Source organism: Anser cygnoides, chromosome 6 (genome assembly GCF_040182565.1).
Source record: "Anser cygnoides isolate HZ-2024a breed goose chromosome 6, Taihu_goose_T2T_genome, whole genome shotgun sequence".
NCBI classification, from domain to species: Eukaryota; Metazoa; Chordata; class Aves; order Anseriformes; family Anatidae; genus Anser; species Anser cygnoides.
Genome location: NC_089878.1, coordinates 15,139,833 through 15,158,865, shown reverse-complemented (window position 1 = coordinate 15,158,865; position 19,033 = coordinate 15,139,833). Strand labels below are relative to the sequence as shown.

The 19,033-nt window shown below is 53.0% G+C and overlaps 2 long non-coding RNA genes across 3 annotated transcripts; both read right to left on the bottom strand.

Moving 5' to 3' along the window:
• Nucleotides 1–6,656: 6,656 nt before the first annotated feature.
• Nucleotides 6,657–12,465, bottom strand: LOC125179907 (uncharacterized). 2 transcript variants are annotated; one of them, XR_010832205.1, is made up of 3 exons: nucleotides 12,246–12,465; nucleotides 7,992–8,229; nucleotides 6,657–7,850 (listed from the first exon to the last, which is right to left on the bottom strand). It is a non-coding gene; the product is annotated as an uncharacterized lncRNA (long non-coding RNA). The 2 variants fall into 2 exon arrangements; XR_007157950.2 differs by lacking the exon at nucleotides 12,246–12,465 and having other exon boundaries at nucleotides 7,992–8,326.
• Nucleotides 12,466–12,508: 43 nt separating this feature from the next.
• LOC125179906 (uncharacterized) lies at nucleotides 12,509–16,091 on the bottom strand. Its single transcript, XR_007157949.2, has 3 exons — nucleotides 14,987–16,091; nucleotides 14,773–14,901; nucleotides 12,509–13,924 (listed from the first exon to the last, which is right to left on the bottom strand). It is a non-coding gene; the product is annotated as an uncharacterized lncRNA (long non-coding RNA).
• Nucleotides 16,092–19,033: the final 2,942 nt, after the last annotated feature.

Below are 19,033 nucleotides of genomic sequence, written 5' to 3'. Positions count from 1 at the left end.
TGGGGCCAAACACATCTCAGAAAGGCTTTTTGTGTTTGCTTATGGGTGCCCTGGCAGACAGAAGGTGATCTGTTGAGCTCCAGCACCTCCAGACCAAGTGAAATCTTGCAGCCATCGCCCTTCTTTCAAAGCGGTGGCTCCCAAAGTGCACGCTAAAGTGCACGCTAAAGAGTCTCCTTAAGCGACAAAGGGCAGCTGGCAGCTTCGATGGAGGTGGCGGTGTAGCTGCAGCCCTGACAGCTCTTCCTTGCCCAGAATAAAGTGCTGGTGTGCGGATCGGTACCTGGGGGAGCGGCTGTCAGGGATGTCAGTGGGATGCAGCAGCAGATAAGTGACTCAATCAGTGTCAGACCTGTCCTGCCCTAACGCCGCCTGTAAATCTCCCCGGCAAGAGACGTGCCTCCGCCAACGCGAGGAGCGGGAGAGCAGGCAGCGGGGAGCTGGGTGGCGCGGGGCTGGAGCTGAAGCAGGAGAGCGGGGCCGCAGCTGCTGCCCAGCACCAGGGGCAGGCATGGAGCCACTCTGCACCGATGACATCTCCAGGGGGTTCAGCAGGAGCTGGGATCCTGCGTGGGGCCCCGGCTGGCAGGGTGAGGAAGGGCCAGGGGACGTTTTCCACCCACCACGCTTCCAGCACAGGTGGGGGTGGCAGGAGGCCAGGGCACTTCTCATGGCACAAGAGCGATCAGCGGCACAGCAGGCCGAGGACTGTCCCACTACAGGCTCTGGTGATGCAGCCTCACCTTGAGCGCTATGTGCAGTTTTGGGCACCACAGTATAAAAAGGACATAAAGTATATAAGGACATGGTATAAAAAGGAGTGTCCAAGGGTGAAAGAAGATGGTGATAGTTCCAGAGGGAAAGACGTATGAGAAGCAGCTGAGGTCCCTTGGTGTGATCAGCCCAGAGCTGAGGAAACTGAGGGGAGGCCTCATGGCGGCCTGCAGCTCCCTCACGAGGGGAGCGGAGGGGAAAGCACTGATCTCTTCTCTCTAGTGACCTGCAATAGGACCTGAAGGAATGGCATGATGTTATGACCGGGAAGGTTCAGGTTGGATGTTTGGAAAAGGTTCTGCACCCAGAGGGTGGCGAGCACTGGAACAGGCTCCCATTTCACCGTTCTCGGCCTGCTCCAAGAGGGGTCCAGCTGCTGCCACGCGTTCTCCAGCACTGATTGCAGCCTTGTGCACACCCTCACCCCTGCTCTCCCCCTTCTTTTAGCTGTGCCTTTGCTCTCTGTTTTAGCAGAAAGTATTTTCAAATAATGGCTTGCTGTCTGGACAGCTGGGGGCTTGGCAGTGAGGGGGAGCCATGGGGCTGCACTAATGAGTAGATTCTTAATTAATTAATTGCAGGCAGGTGCAAACAGAGCCTCCTGTCGCCTTGCTCTGCTCTGTCACTCTGAAGAGCTCCTCTGCCTCTCCAAATCTGCCGCTGGGTGTCCAAGGGCACTGAGCAGTACCAGAGGCTGGCTGGGCACTGCCCCCCCCAGGTACACAGGACCAAGGCTGGAGCTCCCCTCCCCCCCCGCTGCAGCTTCTGGCCTCTGTCCCCCGTTCCTGCCAGGCTCCCAAAACGGCACCAGGCAGCCCCCTGGGCAGGGCTCATTGCACCACGATGTGTGCCTGTGTTGCACAAGCGGCCACCTCACATGTGAATGCAGCCGGGGCGGCGGCGAAGGGCCAGCACTGCTCCCTGGCAGCCACCACGCGAGGTCCGCTGCCAGCGCCCGCCACACAGCAACGCGTTCAAGGCAGCAAGCTCGCCATGACTAAAGCAGCTTAATAGGGAAATAACTAATCCTTAATGTGTTGAGAGGGAATGACTCCTCTCGAGGCTCCCGTATCATAACTCGGCTGCACCACTCATATCCGAGATGGAAAGAGCCGAATTAAACACTTGGCCCGGGTGCCAAAAAACAGGGGAAGAAATATTGCCCCGCTGCCTTGCGCTGCTGCAGTGGGTGGAGGACAGCACAACACGCCAGCTCCACGCTCGGGCCTGTTTGCTGCAAAAGGCTTTGCGCACATTTCCTTGGTTCACAAAACCAGAGGAAATGGTTCTCCCAGATGCTGCTGGTAATTTCCTATCGGCTCCCTCCTGGCTGGTGGCGCGGGGCTGCTTTGTCACCCCCGCAAATGAGCTGCTCGCCTTGTGCTTAATGACGGCGCTGACTGACTCCTGTACAGAGGCTGTCAAGACTTTCAGTGCTGTTTCTGCCCTCCTGCTCCCTGGGGCTTACCCAGAGAGCAGCCCTGCCCTGGCTTCCAGGCCAGCTCTCTCGGCAGCCCTGGCGGCACGTTCCTGGGCAGAGCAGGACCCCTGGGCACAGCGATCCAGAGGCAGCCTGCCTGCCACAGCCCCCAGGGTGGTCACTGCACCCTCACATTTTCAAGGCGACCTGAAACGTGCTGAAGGTGCCGGGGTGCCCAGGACACTGCAGCAGTGGAAGTCCAGCTCTGCCACAGCCTCACGGCCTTCCCTGCTGGCTGAGGGGCTTTGCTGACTTGGGGTGAAAAAAGTTTCTGAGAGCCAAAGCCTCTCTACCTCAGAGAGAAATAAGGATGATTTAAGTAGTCTGCTTGTGTCTGTGGTGGAGAGTGAGTCCCCAGCTGACACATCAGAGGGAAAAGCTGTAAGCCATGGCTGCGTTTATTACAGAAGGAAGTTGGGATCTGCAAAGCCAGCCTCTTTAAGCACTCTGCGATAGCATTTTAATAAAAAGCACAACAAGTCCACAACAAATCACAGCTTTGAAGAAAAAAAGCGTCAATTCCTGTCAAGTTTTGAAGAATTGTCTGAGCTTGTAGAAAAGTGAATTCATGCTACGTTTCCCTCACACTTTGCACTGAGCAAATCCACAGCACAGCCGGGCATGTGGCAAAGCTGCAAACCGTGCCGGGGGCGGGGGGCGCAGCCGCCGATCCAGCCTCTGCAAGTCCTCTGGAAGGACTGAGGCTTAAAGAAATGAAATTTATGGTCCGAGCATTAAAATATTAAAGGACCTTAGGAACAGCCATGAATCTGATCTGGGGGGGAAAGGCAAGTCTGTCATCAGGCAGAGACAAACGGCTCCGGGACTTGACAACTCACATAAATCTGGCAGAGGAGAAGAAATAAAGCCCAATCAGACTCAAAGAGAGAAAAAAAAAAAAAGGTGATGAAAAGATTTTAGGGCCTAAAGAGTGAGAACCAGAGGGAAAGCTAAAGAAGATAAGGACTTGAAAGCAGAGAAGCCATTACAAAAATAGCAGCAGCAGTAGGGCTGGAGGTAGAGGAGGGAAATGATTAAAAATTGCCAAAAGCGCACAGGTCGCAGGGGTATTTTTGATGATCTCCCCCAGGAGAGTGCAGCATGTGTCTTAGTGCAGAGCATGCCTGAGCGAGGGGACAGATGGACAGACAGACAGACAGATGTTGGGGCGGGTGCCAGCCCATCTCTGTCTCCCCGTGGCCCCAAGCCGGTGCAGCCGGGCAGGACTAGGGCTGCACTGAGCAGAGCCCGCAGCTGGGAGCCGGGAAAGGGTGCGAGGAGTGCCGGCGCTAGAGAACACCGCCCGCGAGCCAGACCTCCAAACGCTGAACAAAAACCAACCTTCAGCTACATTTTGGAGGAAAACAAGAAGCATCTGGTTCCCTTCGCTGGTGTACATAGCGAGAGAAAAGTTGGCAGTACATTTGATTACCATAAAAGAGAGAGCTATGCAGAAAAAGCCACATTAGAGTAACGTCGCACAAAACAAAGTTAAATGTCTGCCTTGTTTTGGACGTGCTCATGGTAGAAATGTGAGCAAAGGTCAGCCCCAATTAACGAGAGCTGCAAATGAATTGGCCAGGCTGGGCCTGGCACCCTGCCGCGACGTCTCACCCAGCAATTTTTATTTATCGAGTTATTTATTTCCTTGGACGAGGAGGCATCCTGCAAACATGGAGGAAGCCAGGCCTGGTGCTTCCAAGGGCCGCCTGCCCTCTCCCTGTCCCACGCCCACCTGGCTGCCCGCCGGCAGGGCAGCTCTTTTGGGGCAAGCAGAGGATGCTTCCCTGTGGGTTTGTGGCACAAAGGGGTTTGTTGCATCCCTTTCTGACACACTGGCAGCGATTTACTGCAGAAGTAGCTAAAAACAGGGTTTGGTTTGGTTTGGGGGGAGGGAGGAGCAGGAAGAGGAGCCCAGCCCTGGCTCAGTGAGGCTCCTGGAAAGGAGAAGCCGTGCTGGCAGCCCTCACATTTCTGAACTCGAGCAGGACACGGCTGCTGGCCCTGCTCCTGCAGCAACGTGCCCTGAGCGGCCGGGGGCTCAGGGGAAGGATGGAGCAGCCATAGGCAGAGGCAGCAGCACCAAGCCCTTCCTGCAGCGTGCCCTCATTGTGCCCTGGGGCACATCTGGCCCCAGCCCTGCAGGCCAGGCATGGGACATGCCAACGAGGAGCATCCTCACCTGGCCCCGAGCATGATGAGTGAGTGATGGGCCCCACTTGGGCGGTGTTTCAAAAATAACTTTGTTGTTTTCAAAGAAAGAAGTTATCGCCACTGACATTGGGATTAGAAATAGTCAGCTGGGTTCAGCGGGTGGTTCTGGAGGATGGGAAGGGCTGCGGTACCCTGTATTTCTGATACCAGCAGTGTGACAAGCAGGACACTGCTCAGTGACTTAAAAAATGAACACCTCTGCCTGAGGTTATCGGCCTCAGGATAATGACAAGGTGGTGAAGGCAGCAATGCTGCTCAAATTGAAGAGATTCAGGAGCCTGGCCGGGGAATAAGTTGCGATGATTCCCCCAGATACTCGAGCTGAAGTACAGATAACGCCGATAAACCGCACGGCATGGAGCGAGCCAAGCAGTGACAGTGCCTCATCACAGCTGCCTGGGCAATTTGGCAGGCTAGAAAAACATTTTTGCAAATTTGGCCGATTCCCATCCATGTTTTCCTGCAGCACCTGAGGGATGCCCAGAGGAACTGAGGCTGGATGAGGGCGCAGCCGCTGTGCCCAGCCAGGAAGCCGCCCAATGGCCAGGAATGCCTCTTCCAACACCCCAGTTTCTGCCAGGCTGAGGTCACCAGCTCTTTTTCCAAAATCAGTGTAACCCTGCGGTCAGACCCAACCATAATTCTGTCCCTGGAAAAAACAAACGTGTCTCTTTTAAACGAGGAGGCTGATTATAAACCACCGCCTCCTGGCTCCCCCATCCAGCCCAGACAGGGTTCATGCCATTTCAGTTGGCAACAGGGACAGCACGGCAAGCCTGAGGCTCGTCCCCCCGAGCCTCCTCCCTGTGCACGTACCATCAGGGGCTTTGGCCCACTGCAGGAGCAAAGCCTCCACAAGGGCTCCTTTATAGTGCCCCTGTGTTGCATCACTTTACGGTGGAAATTAATTTAGAAAAAAGCCTTATTAAAAAAAAAAAAAAAAAAAACGAAGTCACACCTCTTTCTCCTCCACCACCCTCCCCAGGCAGTGACGGGGGATAATGAACTGCTGGGACTGTCATCCAAAGAGCTCTTAATGACAGTATTCGCCATGTGTGTGTGTAGCATCGGCTGTTCTCAAAGCTCTCATTATGAGTAGTTTTCAAGCTGTTTTGACTATTATCTCCTACAAAGAGAAACTCGCTGCTAGCTGTTTGTTTCCCTCGCTGAAGCTGCCCAATGTGAGCTGCGTGGAGCAGCAACACTGCTCCCCTTCCTCGCCCCCACCCACGTGGCACCAAAGAGATGGACAAATGCAAAGGGGATAGACGCACTCCCTTCCCCATCCTTCGCCCCCTTCTCACTGCCAGGCTCCTTTTTCAGGCTTGAGCTCCCCATCCCTGCAGGCGGCCCAGCCCAGCCACCGAGGTGCAGAGGCTTCTCCAGGAAGCTCAGGAGTGCCAGCCCCAGAGTGACAAGGCTCTGGGCAAATCCCTGGGGCATCCATAGCCCACCACTATGGCAGCTCTGTTTTGGGGACTGTCCACTTTGCAGGCTGAAAGTCCCCACCACAGGCTCGGCAAGTGAAGGGGGACCCAGCCCAGGCTTCATCTGCGCTACAGAGATGCCACAGAGATGCCACAAAGATGCAGTAACCCATCTGTTTTCCCATCTTTCCCTGGACCCTTTGCCATGAGATGCAGTACTTTGGAGGGGCAGCTGGAATTTTTCTGGCATTAATTTAGTTTCGGTCTGCTCACTGTTAACTTTGGGCTTGCTGTGTTCTTTGTGGCTTCTTTTCTTATAGAAAGCTTATTTTCTCTTAAAGCAGAGAGAGAAGCAGCTTGGCACCACAGACACTTTAAAGATGTTTGAACATTTGCAAGAGGAACCAAACACATTTTCTGAATGCTATGAAAACCACCTTGACCACTGATGTCTCTGCAAGAGCCCTCTGCAGACACACACCTCCGACTCAAGGTCACAAAGTGCTTCCGTGGTGTCAAGCGACCAGTGCTCCAGCTCCATAACACCACCCGAGGCCATGCAGGGACGTGGGACGGCTGGCAGATGCCAGCACCCACCACCACTGACCCCGTCCCTGGCAGGGGTCCGGACGCACTGGTCCCAGCAGTGGGTGGCTGTGCGTCCCCGCGGGCACCAGCCGGGTTTACCCACTGAAGCACGCTGTGATGTGTGCTGCTCTGCTCCATGACAAGCAGCTGAAACAAACCTGCGGGAGGCCGAGTCTGTCCGAGAGGCTTTTATTACATCAGCCCTGCCCGTCTCCACACCGGTAACAGCTACCTTGGCAGAAAATTGCAAGCTGTTCCCCTGCGTGGGGCCAAGCCCGAGACGAGTTTCCCAGCCACACTTTGGGACTGTGCTCAGATATTAAGGGGACCAGAGAGTGTCATTACTGCCAGGTGATAAAAACAGCCACTATTTGTGAAGACTGATGGCCTTTGTAAGAGCTCCCAACAGAAGCTCTGCTCTGCACAGTGGATAATAACAGCCATCGTGGGCTGACATCCCAAAGCAGCTGCATTTTCCAAGGCTACAGAAGTGACTTCAGGATTCCTGGCGCCACGTTTCTCAAGCATAATTTTTTGGCAGTTGCAAAGCCAGGATCAGTTAATATTCTTAGACGATCACAGCTTTAGGATGTCGCCTGCTTTCCCCCCACTCACAGCTCTGCTTTCTGGATTTCCTCCCTGGCCCAGCAAGGCTGAGGTCTCACCATGAGCAGCGACTGCTCTGCGTGGGAGTCCGTCCAGCAGCCAGCAAGCAGCGCTCCCTCTCTACCTTCCCCTGTGACACGCAGAGGAAGGTTTAAGCCTCCTTCTCTGACAGTAACATAACTACCAGATCACACTATGAAGTCATAAAGGCATCGCAGCATCACGCTGCAAAAGTCACCCTGCAGCAGTGACGCCTGCGCTCCCGGAGCAGCCTGCACCCTCACTGCCCTCCCAGCCCCTTTTCACCACCTCCGGACACTGCAGTGCCCCGGCCGCATGGGGACCATCCCAGGTCGTGTCACCCTCAGCCACCACGCACATCCCCAGCCCCGGGCACGGCCAGCAGGGACAGAGCCCAGCCAGCTCAGGAGGTGAGGGCTGTGCACAGCACCACACAGAGCCCCACGCACCAGGTCCTGCCCACGCCAGGGACGGCTTCGGCTCACGCTCACCACAGGCACCCCGCTGCCGGCATCCAGCCCTGACACCTTTTCATCCAGCTCAAGCGCTTTCTTCTGCGCGGGTTTCCTTGGCTGAGATGAAGACTTTGTGAAGACTGCTGGTTCCTTTCTAACCTTTCAAGGTTCCTTTCGGTATGAAGTTCTCTTCACATCATCCCCAGCAGATGCAGGTAATAAAATCACAGCAGATTTATGACTTTGAGAATCTCATTATGTCTATCTATCCATCAGGAAAAGGAGCTGGTTTTGAAAGAGGCAGGAGATGGATTTTGCTGTTATTATTTATTGTTTAAAAAGAAAAAAAAAAAAAAAGAGAGAGAGAGAAAAAAAAACTTAAATCCTTCCCAGCCCCAATTGTAGAAAAGCATTTTCTTAACTTACCAAGAGCAGCTCCTGCTCGTGCTGATGCAGGACATGGCACCTTGACTCTTCGGCGAGACAGGAGTCCCACGTCTGTGCTCCTTGGCTGAAGTGTCTCCCAGGACCAGCTTGAGCCCCAGCAATGGTGTTGCTGTGGATGGCAGTCAGTCCAGGAGGGTTGTGCTGCTGGAGATCCACTAGAGACAAGCCAGGACTGCTTGAGGAAGGACCATGCAGGCCAGTCACTGCTGCTGCCTGCCTGTGAAGGTGAATGTGCTCACATCACAGTGGGGTGGGCAGAGAGAGCCTCATGTGTTGCCTTTGTCCTTGAGGAACCCCATGGCCACATTGGCATGCCCAGGTTTTGGCTGTGGGGCACAGGTAGGACCTCATCCCATGTCCCTCCATGCCAGCACAGACACCATGGCACAACCCCCCCCACCCCGGGAAGTGCTTTGCCACAAGGGGCCAAAGGCTGCAAATGGGGGATTGGGTGGCAGGAAAAGACCAGGAGGGACCACAAGCCTTCAGAAGCTGTCACACACCAGGGGTGAGGTGACACCCCCAGCAGCACTGGTGCCACTGTCCTGGCCAGCGGGCGCAGCCTCGCACCGAGCAGCCGCCCTCGGCTCTCTGCGGGACGGCGCAGGAGGCTCCTTGCCCTGTTCCCATGCTCTCCACTGCTGCTTTCCCAGCTCTCCTCCAGGCATATCCCATCTGCCCCTGCCCATAGGGATTTGGGATTTTGCGCCACAATGCTGGCTGCCTCGCTGCTCAGCAGCAGAAGCTTCTGGGTGGTGTCAGAGAGGGTTAAATAAGTATTTTAGAAGGATCCGGGCCGATGGAGCATGGTAACGGGTCATGTGTTTGCCATGTCCTCTGACCACATCAATAAGGGATTCATCACTACTAAAGTCCCCACTTGGGAAATACATTTTCCAAGTGTCGTTCCAGCCAAAAGAAGGCTTTGCAGACCTATTGTCAACATGATTTGGCAGCTTGCTTGCAAATGCTTGAAGACAAGCAAAGCCCATTCCCAAAGCCCTCAGCAGCCCCTGGTTTCCCAGCCGAGGAGAACAGGAGCACAAAGGGCCCAGTACAGCTCTGGGTTATATAGACCTGGGCAGATCAGGGACAGGGACTGGGTGGGACTGGGACATGATAGACACCTGGCACAAAATTGTGGTCTTTGCAAAGTCAACAGGAATTTGGTCATCAGATTGCTGTCTTGATTTCAGCTCCAAAATAATACTGGGGACTAGGGCCTTCAGTCACTCCCTGCTCTGTTTTGTGATGCAGAGCCCCTTTCTCTGAAAACAAAACAAATCAGTTTTGATCTTTCCAATCAGCCACTTTTGCAAACACACGCCCTGCTCGACGTCTCTGTTCATACATCAAAACACTTGGCGAAACAAAGCAGAAACCTGCTCTTCCTGTCAACTAAAAAATTAATTAAGAAAGAGCCCTGATTCTGTGGAAAATAAAATAAAAAATAATAATAAAAAAAAAAATCTCCCTTAGCTCTTTAAGCAAAAAAGGCCATGCAAAGATTAAGCGCTGTTGAACACCCATGGCCATTTTATTTGAAAGGTGACGTGTCTGTAGCTAAAGTTTGAGAGCCTGCTTTGAGAACCCTTTCTGTTTCTTACCAAAAAAAAAAAAAATCTCTGATTGTTAGGTCTGATTCAGAAATGAGGGAAAAAATAATCCAAGAGAAAGAGATAGCAGCTTTGGACAAGACACCATGGGCTCCATTAAACAAAAACAACCTGTCATTTGCATTCACTTGGCAAGTGACTAGACCTGAAATTGGCTGCACACTTGGTGCCCCACCATCACTTTCCAGGGAGAAGGCTGAAATATTCTTATCCCTATTCATTAGGCCAAAGCAATTCTCTTAATGCTACTGAACCAGTCGGGGACCAGATCCCGCACGTAGTGTCATTGGCAGTGTCACTACATGGACTCCCCCTGCAAGCAGCCAGGAGAATTGATCCTTGTTGCACCCTGTCCTTCCACAGCCCCCTCCCACGCCACCCCACTCCCGTGTGGCACACAGCCCGGCCGGCTCCTTCGGCCTCAGCCGCATGAGGGACAAGGATGTCCGGGTGCAGAGCGGAGCTGAACTCCCTGCCATGGCCTAGCAGAATGAAGGGTGGGCTCTGTACCACACAGCAAAGAAGAATCATGGCTTTTTCCAGTAATTGGAAATATGATGAACCCTTCATTAAATTATTCGCCAGAAACTCGACTTCTGTTAGGCGAGGCTGCCACTCTGCGGCAAGCACTCGAGGCCGTCGGCCAGCACAGCACCCTGAGCTCCTTGCGCATCAGCTGAGTAAGTCCTTACTGCTTCCCGGCCTGTGCTTTGGGCCACATTAAGCAGCAATATCGCAGCACTCAGCGTCGCCCGATAGCACAGCAAATCATTAGCAGAGGGTGAATCATTGTGAAAAGGCTGGCAGCTCCCTCATGCCCTGTGTGAATGCGCTGCTACTGCTGCAGCTGCTGGCGGCTTGGGGCCAGGCTGCGTGTCCCTGCCCGTGGCCAGTGGTGTGTGGCCACAGCAGGGTGGCAGGAGGAGGGTGGCCCCAGGCAGACAGCGAGGTGTGCCCAAGCTGCACACCCATCCCAAACACCACAGCCAGCAGCCCTGCATCCCACCCATGCAGGGAGCAGAGGAAGGAGCCCCTTCCAGCTCCCCCATGCATTTCCCTTTAGTGTTCTGGCCGGCCATGAAGAGAGATATTTCTTCATATATTTTCTTCAGTATTACCAAGTCCAAATCCTTGTGTTTGTCTTCTGCTGGCACAATAACTTAGAAATGTGTTGCTGCAGAGAGCCTCGCCTGCCTGCCAGCAGCTCCCGCAGCGGCGTGCCAGCAGCAGGCAGGACTCCTCACAGATCCTTCACAAGCTGCTGGACCTCACCGAGCTTTCCTAGAGACACAGAGGGGACAGAGCCCCAGCTGAAGTAAACTGCTGTAATCGCATTGCTATTCCTTTGTTGTTGTGTTTTGTTTTTTTTTTATACTGGCTACCAATTTAGCCTGCTCATTCAGCAGCAATGCACAGCCGGTGGCTCCACTGTGTGGAAAAGCTGCCGCTTTCTCCCACCAAGGCAGAAATTGGTGTTACCTCCTCTGTCAGCAGGGACGGGAGGCGGTGGCAGACTGACCCTGCAGCCTGGGAGGGACTGATAGAAAAAGAGAAGTGTGTGAGCAAAAACCCTTCACTGACACAACAGATCTCCTTACTGGGTCAGCCGGATGCTGCATCAGCATGGTCAGATGGTGTGTATAAAGAGATCCCACAGCTGGTTTGGGGTAACAGCCTCACCAGGCGGGTTTCAGGCTGCTCTTCTCACCCAGCTGCAGAAGGCCAGCACCAGACATGTCAGCGAGCACCGCAGGCAGGGCTGCGCTTCCCACCGCCAGGAGAAGACTCCCATTTCAGAAAGCACCTCATGGCCTCCACGCTCATTTTCCCTGCTGCCAGAGATAAAGGCTGTCCCAGATGTGCTTACAACTTTGATATTTTTTTTTCAAATCATTTGAGAAAGCATCTTGCCAGTTGGAAATGATTGTCCTAAGCACAGTTGGCTCAGGTGGCAGTCTTAAAAATACAGCCATTGTACCAAGAGTTTAACATGGAAAAGTTAATGGTCTGGCAGTGAGGCAGTAGAGGGAAAGCTGATGCTGTCCTGGGGTCTTGCGGTTTGAGTTAACCCCACTCACCACAGGACGAGGGCATGGCGCCCACCTCCACACTGCCAGCCAGCACCACCCCGCTGCTTCCCCCTGCTGACCCCAGCCCCTTCAATGAGCACCAGGACACCAGCACCTCTCCCACATGGAGCAGGAGAACACCCCTGTCAGAGGACTGGGGGTCTCTAGCCATGCCGCAGAAGCTGGATCCCAACTCTGCTATTTCTCGGCTGTGTGTGTGCTGTGCTGGCTGCAGGCATGGGGAGCCAAGCGGTGGGGCAGTGGCCGGGGGCAGCCCACAGGGGACAGCTTCTTCCCTTCCTTCAGTTCCTCACAGAGAGACAGGAAGTCGAGTGCAATCAGTTTGGCGCGTATCTATTTACTATGAGCACATACGAAAGACTCACAACAGATCTCCTCCCCCACCTTTGGCAGGCAGCCTACGTGTTGGCAAGCAAAAGATGTTATCTTAAGGATACGCTGTAATACCCTGAGTCATGCTGGAAGCCTGAATCCGTGAGGAAGCCTGCTGAAGCCAAGGGCCTAGTGCAGGGACGCCATCTTCTTACCTGCTGCTGGTGGGGCACACACCGTGCCAGAGCACCACGGGGCTGACAGACAGCAACACCTCAACACCAGCGGCTGGGAGATACGAGACCTGGGCCCGAGGTCAAGATGACAATAGCATAGCTCCACTGGAGCCCTTTCGCTGACATCCCTGGCTAAACCGTACCGTCCCGGCAGGGCCGCAGTCATGTGAGGCAGCTGCGGGGTCAGCCTCAGGCGCTGGGTCTGTGGGCCGGGCCCCTCACAGAGGAGCGAGGCAGCAGAGCTCAGCCGAAGTACATCAGTCAGGGAACTACCACGTGGTTGGGCAACAGAGCATAGCAATCCAACTGAAGAATATCAAATGCAAAGCCCGGCATTAGCACAGCACTCAGCTTAGCAACTACAGGACTCCAAGGAGAGGGAATTCAAGCCCTGAAGCAGCCTTAAATGAGGAGAACTTGGCAGCCAAGAGCTTTAGGGGCATGCCCCCATCAGGCAAATTTGGACATGACCATCAGAAACCTGAATATTTCCTGGGGGCAAGAGAGGACTCCCTCTCCTGGACTGTAAAGTTTTCTAGACAAGCAGGTATTGGCTCCTACTGTTTCAGTGACGGTCACATTTAGTAGTAGCCAGAGAACAGCACACGCAGAGCCTCTGCGGGTGATGCTGCATACTGCAAGAGTCCTCAGCAAGCAGCAGAGCCCAGACCACAGAACATGCTTTCATCAAATAGTGCAGCAGCAAGTCCTCATGCATCCCTGGGCAGACAACTGGAGAAATGGTGCACCACTGAAATGCGTTGAGGGGAAAAGGGGGGGCTTTAGGGGCACCCTGATGTGTGCAATGATAAAGCAGTCCCAATGGGGCAGCATTTTGGGGTGAGATGGACACAAAATATATCATATTACTGCCATCTACAAACTACCAGATGGAATTAACAGGTTTGTGGCAGCTGCTTGCTACTGCACGTAGATGTATAGATCTTCAGGCCAAAGGATCAAATAAAATCATTTAATATGAACTCCTGCAAGAACCAGGCCACAGAATCATGAGTCCATAATTTCTGCCTGATGCTGGGCATGTCTTTTAGGAAGATCTTGAATCTGGATGTAAAGATATTGAAGGATGCAGACTCTACAGTCTCTGAATACATTAGCAGATAACCTTAAGCAGTAACAAGGGAGATGTCACTTTTTTGCCTGTCTTCAGCTTTCAGGCATTGTGTGTTGTTATGCCTTTGTCCTCCAAATTAAACAGCCCTCCGCCCCCATAAATCTCATTCCTAAATAAGTATTTCGAGATGATGATCAAGCTGCCTCCTAACCTTTCCTTTGTTACACTAAATTAGTTTAAACTTCCTTCACGACTCCCTCCAGGGACAGTTTTCCAGGCTCTGAACCTTCTGCTCCCTGCAGCGGCCTCCCCTTGGCTGCCTCCCCTCGCTGCCTCTGCGGCGGGGCAGCCAGCGGCACAGTGATGAGGCAGGAAGCTGGGGCTGATGAAGTAAATCACACTGCTGGGTCAGGAAGCGACTCCTGGTCATATCACTGGTGTTCAGAGGTCTCCAGAAACCACCTTGGCCCAGCACAGACAGGCTAATACCCGGCCTCCGCTCCTCCGGCCCTGGCCTCTGCCCCTTGCCGCCGCCGTTACCCCCACGCCAGCCGGCACCAGGCAGCGCTGTGTGCAACCGAGTCTGCAAAGCAAATAATTAACAGCGGTAATTAACCTCTCTGCTTGCTTTTATGCAGTCCCATCAAAACTCTGGGGTGCTTTTGTTTACTTGCTGTGTGACAACAGCTTGATGGATTTATATGAAGAAAATTAATAAATAGGCAGTACCCGCGGCAAGAAATAATTGGGAGGACTTAATGCCACTGATTAAATTACCCATTCAGAAAGCAAGAGCTCTAGCTAAGCTCCCCTCCTTTCCCCTGCCTTTTCTCCTACACCTCTGCACCAGGAGCCCTCAAAGCAGCCCTGCTCGCCCCTCAGCTCAGCACAGCTCTCTCCCTGACCCCCATCTCTGTGTGCCCCATCTCTGTGTGCCCCCATTTCCCTGTCCCCCCAGCTCTGTCCCCCATCTCCGTGTCCCCCAGCCCGGTCCCCCCGCTCCATGCCCCCCCGCTCGGTGCCGCTCCCGTGAGCCCCGAGCTCCCCCTAGCGGGGCCGGCCCCGCCGCTGAACCCCCCCGGGTGCCCCGGCCGGGCTGCGGTCCCCGGGCACCCCCGGGCAGCTCCTCCCGGCACCGCCACAGGTTGCTCGGAACCTGCCGGCTGTGCAGGTGTGGTTCCCGCAACTCGTCTGTGTTTTGTTTTCTCTGTATGCCTGGAAAAGGGAAGCACACGGATTCAAGGCGCAGGTGATGTTTTCAGGCACTGTTCTGAAACGGCAAGGTTTGAGCTTTGCACCCCATTGCCCACGGAGAATTAACACGTCCCTCCCTTCAGAAAAGGAAGGCTAGTTACTTCTGCCAGCACTCCATCCCAAGGGCCACAATATTTTCTGTTCCTATGGGGTCCTGAGTGCACACTTTGCATTTACCCCAAAGGGCAGGAGGAGCTGCCTGGGCACTGCTCCAAGCCCATGTTCCAGGTGGCTGCTGACAGGGGTGGGTCCGGTCTCCTTCCCCCACCATCTGATCCACGGTCTGGCTCCTTCCTCCATCCAGAGCTTCAAGAAAACAAGGTTCCGACTTAGAACATGATGAGATTGGTACTAAAAGTTAAAGAAAGCAATGAGACTTGGGTTTACTTACCCTAAGCCTATGGGGCAAGAGTTTTGTTTTTTCTCTCCCGACACAAGATCAGCCCCTTCTTTCCTCCCTATGAGAGAGCAGAATTTCTCTCTGGGACCTCAGTGAAGGTCCAGCTGCTGGAAGGACTGACAGCAGAGAAGCCCTCCTCGCTGTATGATGGAGAAGAAATGCAACCAGCCTCTGTGCTTCTCCAGTTTTGTGTTGACATTTCTATTCCGCGTTGCTCCTTATCAGCTCAGGGCCAGCCTGGCCCACAGGCAGCTGATGACATTTTCAGTCATCGGCATTTTTCCAGTTGAGCTGAGATTAAGCCAGAGTCTTCTCATATGGTGGATGGCTGAAAAAGCGCTAACAAGGGCCTCGTCCACAGCTGAGACTGTGCCTTGGTCTGGCAGTGCTCTCGCTGCCACACGTGTCGCATTACAGAGCCGCAGCCACACACGGCACCTGCACCTGGGAAGGGCACAGGGGTCTGGTGGCTGTGCTAGCGGGGGCAGCACCAGCACACAGACCTCCAGCAAGGCAGAGACCTCGGCGTGCCGCTTCCATTGGTGAGTCAGCTGGATCCAGGCATGCCCAGGATGTGGCTGTGGTCGCTGCCGATCTCTGAGGGACGCGTGGGGATCCTCCAGGTCCTCAGCAAGAAGGGAAGCACAGAGAGCTGTTCCCAAAGCCACTGGAGGGCAGGGTGAGAGCAAGAGCTGCTTTTTCGGCAGGGACCACAACACCGGGTGTTTGCACGGTGTGCCTGATGTCCACGGCCAGCACGTCTGCTGAGCGGCTTGCAGCTACTGGTGTGCTTACGATATGCACATGCATGAGGGCACAGGCCTGCGATCCCCAAATACCCGATTGTACTTGCAAATGGAGCCGCATGGTGTGTAAGTGCACGTAATTTGCAGGTGCCGTTAATTTTCTCCGCAGTCTGGTTTTAACTGCAGGCAAAAGAGTTGTCAACAGGAGAGCGCACCTGCGGGTTTGGAGGCTGGCTGAAAAAGCAGCAACAAAGCAGCAAAAAAAGCCAGGACCAAGCAAGGCAGCCTGACAGAGCACATGGGAGAGCTGCATCAGCAGGACAGAGCTGATGCTGCTGGCAGAGCCGGACAGGCACAGTGCTTTGTCCCCAGAACAACCATGGGAGCTGCTTACTTGACAGCCTAATGACACTGGAAGTGCTGCTGGGGGGGTTGTCTTCTCACCTGAAGGAAAGCCAAGGTGACAAATACCAAACAGGAGCTTTTTCGTCACAAAGGAGGAAAAGAAATCTATCAGAAAGCAGCACACTCATCCAGCAAAGCCTCACTCCCATCAGACTGTCATGGGGAAGTGCCAAGATATGTACAAAGTGGAAAATGAGACAAGAAGCAGCTTGGAGAGGTTTGTGGCGCCTGAAAATGAGCTGCACACTCAGAACAGCGGCTGGGAAGGGAGGAGAACCCAGTGCCACCAGTGGGACCGGATAAAAAAGGAAAGCTGAAACTTTGTCCCAAGTTCTTGGAGCGTGAAGGAAGGGGAGTAGCTGGGGTACCTGTTTCAAACTCATCTTCTAGAGCTGACTGAAAACAAGGAGAAGGCTTCCTCTACTTGCAGATGGGATTTTGGCAACCACAGACAATTGCCTGCATCAGGGCAGCCACTGGGAAAGGTAAGGATCTGCAGCCGTGCTTCACAGGCTTGTGGAGTGAAACAGTTCTGAAGGAAAAATGGGCGGTGGGGGAACCTTGGACTGCAAAGGCCACGTCAGCTCCCTGGGTCTCAGGGTGTTGGGAGGGGACCCCGTCTTTCCCTACACACTATAATATTGCAGAGGAGGGAGGAGAGCAACATGCAGACCTTGGATTTTTGGACTGTAAATGAAAGCCCTTGTAAGAGTGCTCTGCAAGATAATCCATGGGCTGTCCTCCAGGCAGGTTAGGTGGTTCTTGGATTAGGCAGTGCTGAGGAGGGTTCCCCTGCAGTTCACTTTTGATAATGCTCTTTTTAAGATCCTGTTCTTTTCATAAAACTTGGCCATAAAAGTAACCTTAGTGTAGGAATGGGCAATACAAGTCCACCCGTGGAGATCTCTTCCAGCCTGAGAACCAAGACTGCACCTTCCTGCAGAGGAGAGACAATGAAATAGCTTTTTGCAAGTATTCAGAATCAGCATCGTAAATCATGTCCTGACACCAAATCTCCATTGGCAGAGGTAAGAAACAGCCCAAATAAGAGGTTCTCTCTGGGCAGGACATGATGGATGACAGACAGGGAAGTCTCAAGGAAAAAAATGTGTTTGTGGGGACAGCAGGAGCCTTACCCAGTGAGTCTGGAGCTGTCAAAACCCAGGTTGTCAGGATAATTGAAGAAAAGCAATTTCCTAAAGCGTAACGAGCTAGAGCGAAGGAAATGTATTTCCTCAGCACTGGAAACAGGATATACTGAATTATCACATAGTGGAAGAACCTAGTGAGACATTTTGACACACGTCACTCAGGCATTATAGAGCCGCAGCCTCTTTAGGAAATTAAGTAATGAGGGTGAATAGGAATAAAGGAAAGTGCCTGTTTGGAGAGGATGAAAGGCATCCAGATGTGCATGCGGCCGTGACTGCTTCATATTGTTTGAGACTTTCAGCCCCAGAAACAAAAGAGACAATCCTGATGAAATATGTAAGCCTTCACTTGAATGCTATCAAGACAGAATCAAACCTAATGTTAAAGCACAAATAAAAAAAGGAAACGCAAGAGGAAATGAAAAGTGAAAGAGAATCTCCCCTTGAAAAAAATAATAAAGATATTCCACTTCCCTGCGCTTCCCGTTATCTGCTCTTGCTTGGGGAGCATCAGTTCTGCATGCGGCAGCCTCCGCACAGACCACAGGGAATTTTGTGGGGTGCAGTCTCTGGGTGCAGGAAGAACAGCCAGCTCTGGCACCCCGTCCTGCCCCTTAGCAGCCCCGTCCTGCCCCTCAGCAGCCCTGCTGTGCCCAGGCTCTGCAGGGCGCACACCGGCAGCCCCAGCACAGCCACTCCGGAGCAAACTCAGAGCAGGTCAGAAATGGCTTTGCCTTGGTTATTAAAAACTCAGGCAGTATATAATTGTATCTTAAAGGGTATTCTAGAAATATATTCTTTGAAATGGGGCTCTGCTGAGCGCCTGACTGCTGCCCTCATCTAACTGGTGCCTCCCTCTGCTGCCACTCCAGAGCAGTGTTTCCCTCAAGCATGGACCATGACAGTAAGGTTACTATAAGTGGAGTCCAGTACATCAATGGATAGGAACAATCCCTAGATAAATCATTAGCGAATTACCTGCTTGAAAATAGAAGTAGAAAAATTAATTCTATATTGTTAGCAGCGTGACATCCTTCACACAAAAATAACAGCCACAAACTGATTTTACAACGCAGGCCTTGTACAATAATACTTTCCTTTGCCAAGCCATTTTCCCAGAGTAAACAAAAACCTCTGTGAATGCTTATCTTGGTATAAAACCTTGCAAGAAAAATAAACAGAATGATGTCCAAAATGAAAAATAAAACAGGACGTGTTGGTTTTATCTTGCTAGAAAACCCATAAAACTTAATAGTCCGAGTGTGAGAGGTTGATGCCGTTTGCTCTGATCAGTGTATCCTTTCCATCAAACAGCACCTTCCACAGCAAGTCAGGTCCCAAACAGCTGCAGGAAAAACAGAGAAAACGAGGCTGAATTATGAGTGATATGAACAAGTAGATTTATTTTCATGGCATTCATGACCAACGTAAAAATATATTTTTTTCTATTGTTTTGACGTATTTAAGAATTACACACCACAGGTACAAATCTCAGCCACCGAGTAACATGTAGGGGAGCTAATTAAAAATGCACCTGTTCTCCTGCCAGGGGGTCTCACAGCCTGCTGGCTGCCTATACAGGACAGGGTGGGCAAGGTGGGATGGGAGGACTGATAAGGCAGCAAGAGGGTCAAAAATTCTGTCTGTGCTAGCTCCAGAGACTGCAAAGCGAAGCTTTGGACATGAGGCCAAAGCAAGCAGAGAGCACTGTTAGCAAGAGCCAGGCTGCAATGAAG